We start from the raw sequence: 8,699 nt of genomic DNA on the forward strand, positions 1-8,699 counted from the left end.
GATCCATACAAGTATCAAAGGTCAATGTTAACCTATGTTTCAGGGTTGCCTGTTTTTGTCTGACTTAGAAGGTTTTGTAAGCCTTTCAAGTCAGAGAATTTTGAGGCAGCTTGGTCTATTTTATAAGTAATTTTGAGGATTGCACATTTAATTTCTTAGTTGGGAGGTGCTGATCCGTGTGAGTAAGCGAGATTTGTTCCTACAGATAGTATTTTTTTCTTTTTTTTGAAAGATTTAGGCCTAATGCAGGCTGATCTAAGTGGTTTCAATTGTAGGATATGATGTGTTTCTGGTTCTAATAGGATATAGTTTGGAAATACGTGTGGGTGCGGTTATGTACTGAGTATGTTTAGGCTGTGGAGTGCCCTTAAAAGATGGTTAGATATATTACCTGAGTATAGCGAGGTAGGGAGGCCTTCATATACGCCTTCCCTTGCTTGAAGAGCCCAACAGGGGCTTGAATCCTCTTCTCGTATCAGAAAGGCCTTGCAGTCAGGTTTTAGAAATTACAGTGTTCATTTTCTCTCATCATTCGAGTCGGGAGACTCAGGGTATTAACCGCTGTTTGTCCCGGCTGTAATGATAGAATTACCACTGTAAACCTGTCTGCATAAGACCAGTCTTCCACGCTGTGGGCCGCTGTGCATTTGTTCCCAAGCCAAGGTCAAGCCCTGTTACTGGGTTCAAGGTACAGTTCCCCCTCCCCCCATTTTTACTCAGAGTCTGGATGTGGTTGAGTGGAGATGTCGTCCATCTGAAGTTCCACCGCTTGTGGTTTAGGATATGCTGTCTGATCTTGCTTTAAATAGTCTTAGGTTCCGCCCCCAGGTGGCTTTTGCAGGGATGTGTAAAGCCCCAGTGAGTCAGTGTTCTTATTGGTCTAGTTGGATTTGTGTCCATGTGTCTCCAGGCTTAGGTTTGGAGGTGTGTGGTCCCCTGTGGTGTTGTGTGTGTGAGGGGACCTGTCTCGGTTCCTGGCTGTCTGAGGGGGCTCCGTGGGGTGTCTGGGGGGGGGGTTTGTATGCAATTTTTGTCCCAAGCTGGTGGGAGGGGACCTCGGGTGTCACCCCAGGTTCTAGGTGTTGTGTGCTCAGGGGGGGGGGGGGGGGGGGGTTAGGATTTAGTTATGCCTTACAGTTTAAGCTTCAGACGTCCCGACGCCTCCTAACGTCAGCCGTCTACAACTTAGTTGTGTGTTGTGCTGAGGTCCAGGGTCAAGGTCATAGCCAAGCCCAGTTGCTGTCTGTAGTGTGGTAGTGAAAAGTTAACCTTCTATTAGTGTGATAGTGAGAGGGTTTAACTGTTTATAGTGTGATAGTGAGAGGGTTAACCGTCTGTAGTGTGGTAGTGAGAGGTTAACCGTCTGCAGTGTGGTAGTGAAAGGTTAGCCTTCTATAGTGTGGAAGTGAAAGGGTTAACCGTCTGTAGTGTGATAGTGAAAAGGTTAACTGTCTATAGTGTGGTAGTGAAAGGTTAACTGTCTGTAGTATGATAGTGACAGATTAGCCTTCTGTAGTATGGTAGTGAAAGGTTAGCCTTCTATAGTGTGATAATGAAAGGGTTAACCGTCTGTAGTGTGATAGTGAAAAGGTTAACTGTCTGTAGTGTGGTAGTGAAAGGTTAACTATCTGTAGTATGATAGTGACAGATTAACCTTCTGTAGTGTGGTAGTGAAGGTTAACCTTCTATAGTGTGATAGTGAAAGGGTTAACCTTCTGTAGTGTGGTAGTGAAAGGGTTAACTGTTTATAGTGTGGTAGTGAAAGTTTAAATGTCTGTAGTATGATAGTGACAGATTAACCTTCTGTAGTGTGGTAGTGGAAGGGTTAACCTCCTATAGTGTGATAGTGGAAGGTTAACCTTCTGTAGTGTGGTAGTGAAGGTTTAGCCTTCTCTGGTGTTGAGGCAGATAACTTCATGATTCAAGATCCTGTGTTTACATTCTATCATGTAATGTCTCTTGTGTAGTGAAAGGTTAGCCTTCTATAGTGTGGTAGTGAGAGGGTTTAACTGTCTATAGTGTGATAGTGAGAGGGTTGACCGTCTGTAGTGTGGTAGTGAAAGGTTAACCTTCTATAGTGTGGAAGTGAAAGGGTTAACCGTCTGTAGTGTGATAGTGAAAAGGTTAACTGTCTATAGTGTGGTAGTGAAAGGTTAACTGTCTGTAGTATGATAGTGACAGATTAACCTTCTGTAGTGTGGTAGTGAAAGGTTATCCTTCTGTGGTGTGATAGTGAAAGGGTTAACCTTGATTATTTAGCTTTGCCTTTAAGGTTAAGCTTTAGACGTCAAGTTGGTTAAGTTTAGTGCTCTGGTTAGGGTCTGGTTAAGGTTAGGCATTGTTTCGGAGTTGGTTAAGGTTAGAGTTTGTCTTAGAGAATGGCAATATTCTTTCTATGGTTAAGGTTAAGGTTAGGCATGGTTAAGGTTAAGGTTAGGCATTGTTTCGGAGTTGGTTAAGGTTAGAGTTTGTCTTAGGGAGTGGCAATATTCTTTCTATGGTTAAGGTTAAGGTTAGGCATGGTTGAGGTTAAGGTTAAGGTTAGGCATGGTTAAGGTTAAGGTTAGGGTTAGGCATCATTCATCACTTTGTAATATAAGTGTTGTACATGATGTGCTTTCATACCCCTGAGGAGGTAGAGAATTAAAGTCGTCACATGGTGTGTCTTCCTATCCCTGAGGAGATAGATAATTTAAGTTATTAATTTTTGATTTTTTTAATAATTTTTTTATTAATAATTTTTTTTAAATAATTCATCACTTTGTAATATAAGTGTTGTACATGATGTGCTTTCATACCCCTGAGGAGGTAGAGAATCTAAGTCGTCACATGATGTGTCTTCATACCCCTGAGGAGGTAGAGAGTCTAGGTTATTTATACTTAGATAGATAGGTAAATAGTTAGTTAAGGTCGGTTGTTTGTAGTTACATTGTTTTTGAATGGTTTCTGCTTTTCTACTCCTGTAGACCAGTTACGAGGAAGTTACACTCTAGACCAGGCTTAGGCTTAGGTTAGGGCTTTGGTTTTTGCGGGCGGCCACTCCCCAGTAGGTTAGTACTAGTTTGGTATAGAGTGGTCGGCGGCTGGGGGGGTGCACGGTCCTCATCCATTGCTTGGCTTCCTACTGGGTCTAGAGGCAGAAAAGAGAACCATTATGGGCTCAAGGGACCACTCCAGTTTCCAGATTTGTTTGTGCTGATGTTCACCCGTTCCCCTGAGGAGGTATGAGGGGTCACGTCGTAATCTAGTTTTTAACCTGATGTGCATCCATACCCCTGAGGAGGTAGAAGCGGGGCACATTTTAATCAAAGTTATTTATTTTGATTTTTAATATGATTTATTGATTTTCCAATAATTTTTTTAATAATTCATCACTTTGTAATATAAGTGTTGTACATGATGTGCTTTCATACCCCTGAGGAGGTAGAGCATCTAAGTCGTCACATGATGTGTCTTCATACCCCTGAGGAGGTAGAGAGTCTAAGTTTATTCATTTTTGATTTTTTTAAATAATTTTTTTATTAATTTTTTTTAATAATTTTTTTAATAATTCATCTCTTTGTAATATAAGTGCTTCACATGATGTGCTTTCATACCCCTGAGGAGGTAGAGAATCTAAGTCGTCACATGATGTGCCTTCAAACCCCTGTGGAGGTAGAGAATTTTATTCATTTTTTGGTCCATTCTTTTGAAGCGGGATGGCGCCCTCTATAGGTCGTTTTTGGTATTCATGTTTTAATTTTTAATAATTCATTTTTTTGTAATATAGGTGTTTTCACATGATGTGCTTTCATACCCCTGAGGAGGTAGAGAATCTAAGTCGTCACATGATGTGTCTTCATACCCCTAAGGAGGTAGAGAGTCTAAGTTTATTCATTTTTGATTTTTTTAATAATTTTTTTATTCATTTTTTTTAATAATTATTTTAATAATTCATCTCTTTGTAATATAAGTGCTTCACATGATGTGCTTTCATACCCCTGAGGAGGTAGAGAATCTAAGTCGTCACATGATGTGCCTTCAAACCCCTGTGGAGGTAGAGAATTTTATTCATTTTTTGGTCCATTCTTTTGAAGCGGGATGGCGCCCTCTATAGGTCGTTTTTGGTATTCATTTTTTAATTTTTAATAATTCATTTTTTTGTAATATAGGTGTTTTCACATGATGTGCTTTCATACCCCTGAGGAGGTAGAGAATCTAAGTCGTCACATGATGTGTCTTCATACCCCTGAGGAGGTAGAGAGTCTAAGTTTATTCATTTTTGATTTTTTTAATAATTTTTTTATTAATTTTTTTTAATAATTTTTTTAATAATTCATCTCTTTGTAATATAAGTGCTTCACATGATGTGCTTTCATACCCCTGAGGAGGTAGAGAATCTAAGTCGTCACATGATGTGCCTTCAAACCCCTGTGGAGGTAGAGAATTTTATTCATTTTTTGGTCCATTCTTTTGAAGCGGGATGGCGCCCTCTATAGGTCGTTTTTGGTATTCATTTTTTAATTTTTAATAATTCATTTTTTTGTAATATAGGTGTTTTCACATGATGTGCTTTCATACCCCTGAGGAGGTAGAGAATCTAAGTCGTCACATGATGTGTCTTCATACCCCTAAGGAGGTAGAGAGTCTAAGTTTATTCATTTTTGATTTTTTTAATAATTTTTTTATTCATTTTTTTTAATAATTATTTTAATAATTCATCTCTTTGTAATATAAGTGCTTCACATGATGTGCTTTCATACCCCTGAGGAGGTAGAGAATCTAAGTTGTCACATGATGTGCCTTCAAACCCCTGTGGAGGTAGAGAATTTTATTCATTTTTTGGTCCATTCTTTTGAAGCAGGATGGCGCCCTCTATAGGTCGTTTTTGGTATTCATTTTTTAATTTTTAATAATTAATTTTTTTTGTAATATAGGTGTTTTCACATGATGTGCTTTCATACCCCTGAGGAGGTAGAGAATCTAAGTCGTCACATGATGTGTCTTCATACCCCTGAGGAGGTAGAGAGTCTAAGTTTATTCATTTTAGATTTTTTTAATAATTTTTTTATAAATTTTTTTTAATATTTTTTTTAATAATTCATCTCTTTGTAATATAAGTGCTTCACATGATGTGCTTTCATACCCCTGAGGAGGTAGAGAATCTAAGTCGTCACATGATGTGCCTTCAAACCCCTGTGGAGGTAGAGAATTTTATTCATTTTTTGGTCCATTCTTTTGAAGCGGGATGGCGCCCTCTATAGGTCGTTTTTGGTATTCATTTTTAAATTTTTAATAATTCATTTTTTTGTAATATAGGTGTTTTCACATGATGTGCTTTCATACCCCTGAGGAGGTAGAGAATCTAAGTCGTCACATGATGTGTCTTCATACCCCTGAGGAGGTAGAGAGTCTAGGTTTATTCATTTTAGATTTTTTTAATAATTTTTTTATTAATTTTTTTTAATAATTTTTTTAATAATTCATCTCTTTGTAATATAAGTGCTTCACATGATGTGCTTTCATACCCCTGAGGAGGTAGAGAATCTAAGTCGTCACATGATGTGCCTTCAAACCCCTGAGGAGGTAGAGAGTCTAGGTTATTTATACTTAGATAGATAGGTAAATAGTTAGTTAAGGTCGGTTGTTTGTAGTTACATTGTTTTTGAATGGTTTCTGCTTTTCTACTCCTGTAGACCAGTTACGAGGAAGTTACACTCTAGACCAGGCTTAGGCTTAGGTTAGGGCTTTGGTTTTTGCGGGCGGCCACTCCCCAGTAGGTTAGTACTAGTTTGGTATAGAGTGGTCGGCGGCTGGGGGGGTGCACGGTCCTCATCCATTGCTTGGCTTCCTACTGGGTCTAGAGGCAGAAAAGAGAACCATTATGGGCTCAAGGGACCACTCCAGTTTCCAGATTTGTTTGTGCTGATGTTCACCCGTTCCCCTGAGGAGGTATGAGGGGTCACGTCGTAATCTAGTTTTTAACCTGATGTGCATCCATACCCCTGAGGAGGTAGAAGCGGGGCACATTTTAATCAAAGTTATTTATTTTGATTTTTAATATGATTTATTGATTTTCCAATAATTTTTTTAATAATTCATCACTTTGTAATATAAGTGTTGTACATGATGTGCTTTCATACCCCTGAGGAGGTAGAGAATCTAAGTCGTCACATGATGTGTCTTCATACCCCTGAGGAGGTAGAGAGTCTAAGTTTATTCATTTTTGATTTTTTTAATAATTTTTTTATTAATTTGTTTTAATAATTTTTTTAATAATTCATCTCTTTGTAATATAAGTGCTTCACATGATGTGCTTTCATACCCCTGAGGAGGTAGAGAATCTAAGTCGTCACATGATGTGCCTTCAAACCCCTGTGGAGGTAGAGAATTGTATTCATTTTTTGGTCCATTCTTTTGAAGCGGGATGGCGCCCTCTATAGGTCGTTTTTGGTATTCATTTTTTAATTTTCAATAATAAATTTTTTTGTACTATAGGTGTTTTCACATGATGTGCTTTCATACCCCTGAGGAGGTAGATAATCTAAGTCGTCACATGATGTGTCTTCATACCCCTGAGGAGGTAGAGAGTCTAAGTTTATTCATTTTTGATTTTTTTAATAATTTTTTTATTAATAATTTTTTTTTTTTTTTTTTTTTTTTTTTTAATATTTTTTTTAATAATTCATCTCTTTGTAATATAAGTGCTTCACATGATGTGCTTTCATACCCCTGAGGAGGTAGAGAATCTAAGTCGTCACATGATGTGCCTTCAAACCCCTGTGGAGGTAGAGAATTTAAGTTATTCATTTTTTATTCATTTTAATCTAATTTTTTTTTTTTTTTTTTTTTGATCTATTGTTTTTGGAAGGGATGGCGCCCTCTATTGGCCGTTTTTGGTACTGATTTTGATTTTTCTTTTTTTCTTTTTGATTTTTTTAATAATTTTTTTTATTAATAATTTTTTTAATAATTCATCACTTTGTAATATAAGTGTTGTACATGATGTGCTTTCATACCCCTGAGGAGGTAGGAGGGGGCACATTTTTTATCTAAGTTATTATTATTATTATTATTATTATTATTATTATTATTATTATTATTATTATTATTATTATTATTATTATTATTATTATTATTATTATTATTATTGTTATTGTTATTATTCTTGTTATTCTTTAAGGAAGGGAAGAGTGTCAATGTGGTATGGTCCTCATCCAGAGGATGTGGTGAGTCTGTGGTCCGCTTCTTCACCGGGCCGGCCCCCAAGTGGTTCAGGAGACACCCCGCCATTGTTGCTCTGGAGGGAGCCTGCATTGATGGTACAAGTTTGTGTTCTTAATGTATTGTTTTTTTTGGGATGATAGATGAATTCTTTGTAGCATGGTCGTGAAAGGTGTCTCCTCTGTAGTGTGATGGTGAGGGGTTAATCGTCTGTAGTGTTTGTAGTTATTTTTGAATTTCTTTCCTTTTTTTTCTTTTTGAATGGTAAAGGTTATAGTCTTTTAGTGTCAATTTACGAACAACTTCATCAGTAATGCACCCTGAGTCAACAGACGTTTCGGCCAGTAGTATACTTATATATATTTTTTGTATATATCCAAGTATACTGCATCATACGTCCTCTTCAGAGCAGGCCAATCCATTTAGGTTGATCAAACCTTGGATTGTTGTTCGTTTCATTTCAAATTAGTTGCTTTTATGGAGACGGGTTGTGATGTGGGGATGGATTTATTTATAGCTTTTTTGCATCTTCCTGTTAGAGGTCTATTAGTTAATCCTATCATTGATCCTAATTTAGTTAGTCCTGTGTAACCAAGTGGTCCTGTATGTAGTAATGTTGATCCATACAAGTATCAAAGGTCAATGTTAACCTATGTTTCAGGGTTGCCTGTTTTTGTCTGACTTAGAAGGTTTTGTAAGCCTTTCAAGTCAGAGAATTTTGAGGCAGCTTGGTCTATTTTATAAGTAATTTTGAGGATTGCACATTTAATTTCTTAGTTGGGAGGTGCTGATCCGTGTGAGTAAGCGAGATTTGTTCCTACAGATAGTATTTTTTTCTTTTTTTTGAAAGATTTAGGCCTAATGCAGGCTGATCTAAGTGGTTTCAATTGTAGGATATGATGTGTTTCTGGTTCTAATAGGATATAGTTTGGAAATACGTGTGGGTGCGGTTATGTACTGAGTATGTTTAGGCTGTGGAGTGCCCTTAAAAGATGGTTAGATATATTACCTGAGTATAGCGAGGTAGGGAGGCCTTCATATACGCCTTCCCTTGCTTGAAGAGCCCAACAGGGGCTTGAATCCTCTTCTCGTATCAGAAAGGCCTTGCAGTCAGGTTTTAGAAATTACAGTGTTCATTTTCTCTCATCATTCGAGTCGGGAGACTCAGGGTATTAACCGCTGTTTGTCCCGGCTGTAATGATAGAATTACCACTGTAAACCTGTCTGCATAAGACCAGTCTTCCACGCTGTGGGCCGCTGTGCATTTGTTCCCAAGCCAAGGTCAAGCCCTGTTACTGGGTTCAAGGTACAGTTCCCCCTCCCCCCATTTTTACTCAGAGTCTGGATGTGGTTGAGTGGAGATGTCGTCCATCTGAAGTTCCACCGCTTGTGGTTTAGGATATGCTGTCTGATCTTGCTTTAAATAGTCTTAGGTTCCGCCCCCAGGTGGCTTTTGCAGGGATGTGTAAAGCCCCAGTGAGTCAGTGTTCTTATTG

Source organism: Notolepis coatsorum, assembly GCF_963971535.1.
Source record: "Notolepis coatsorum genome assembly, chromosome: 7".
Taxonomy (NCBI): Eukaryota; Metazoa; Chordata; class Actinopteri; order Aulopiformes; family Paralepididae; genus Notolepis; species Notolepis coatsorum.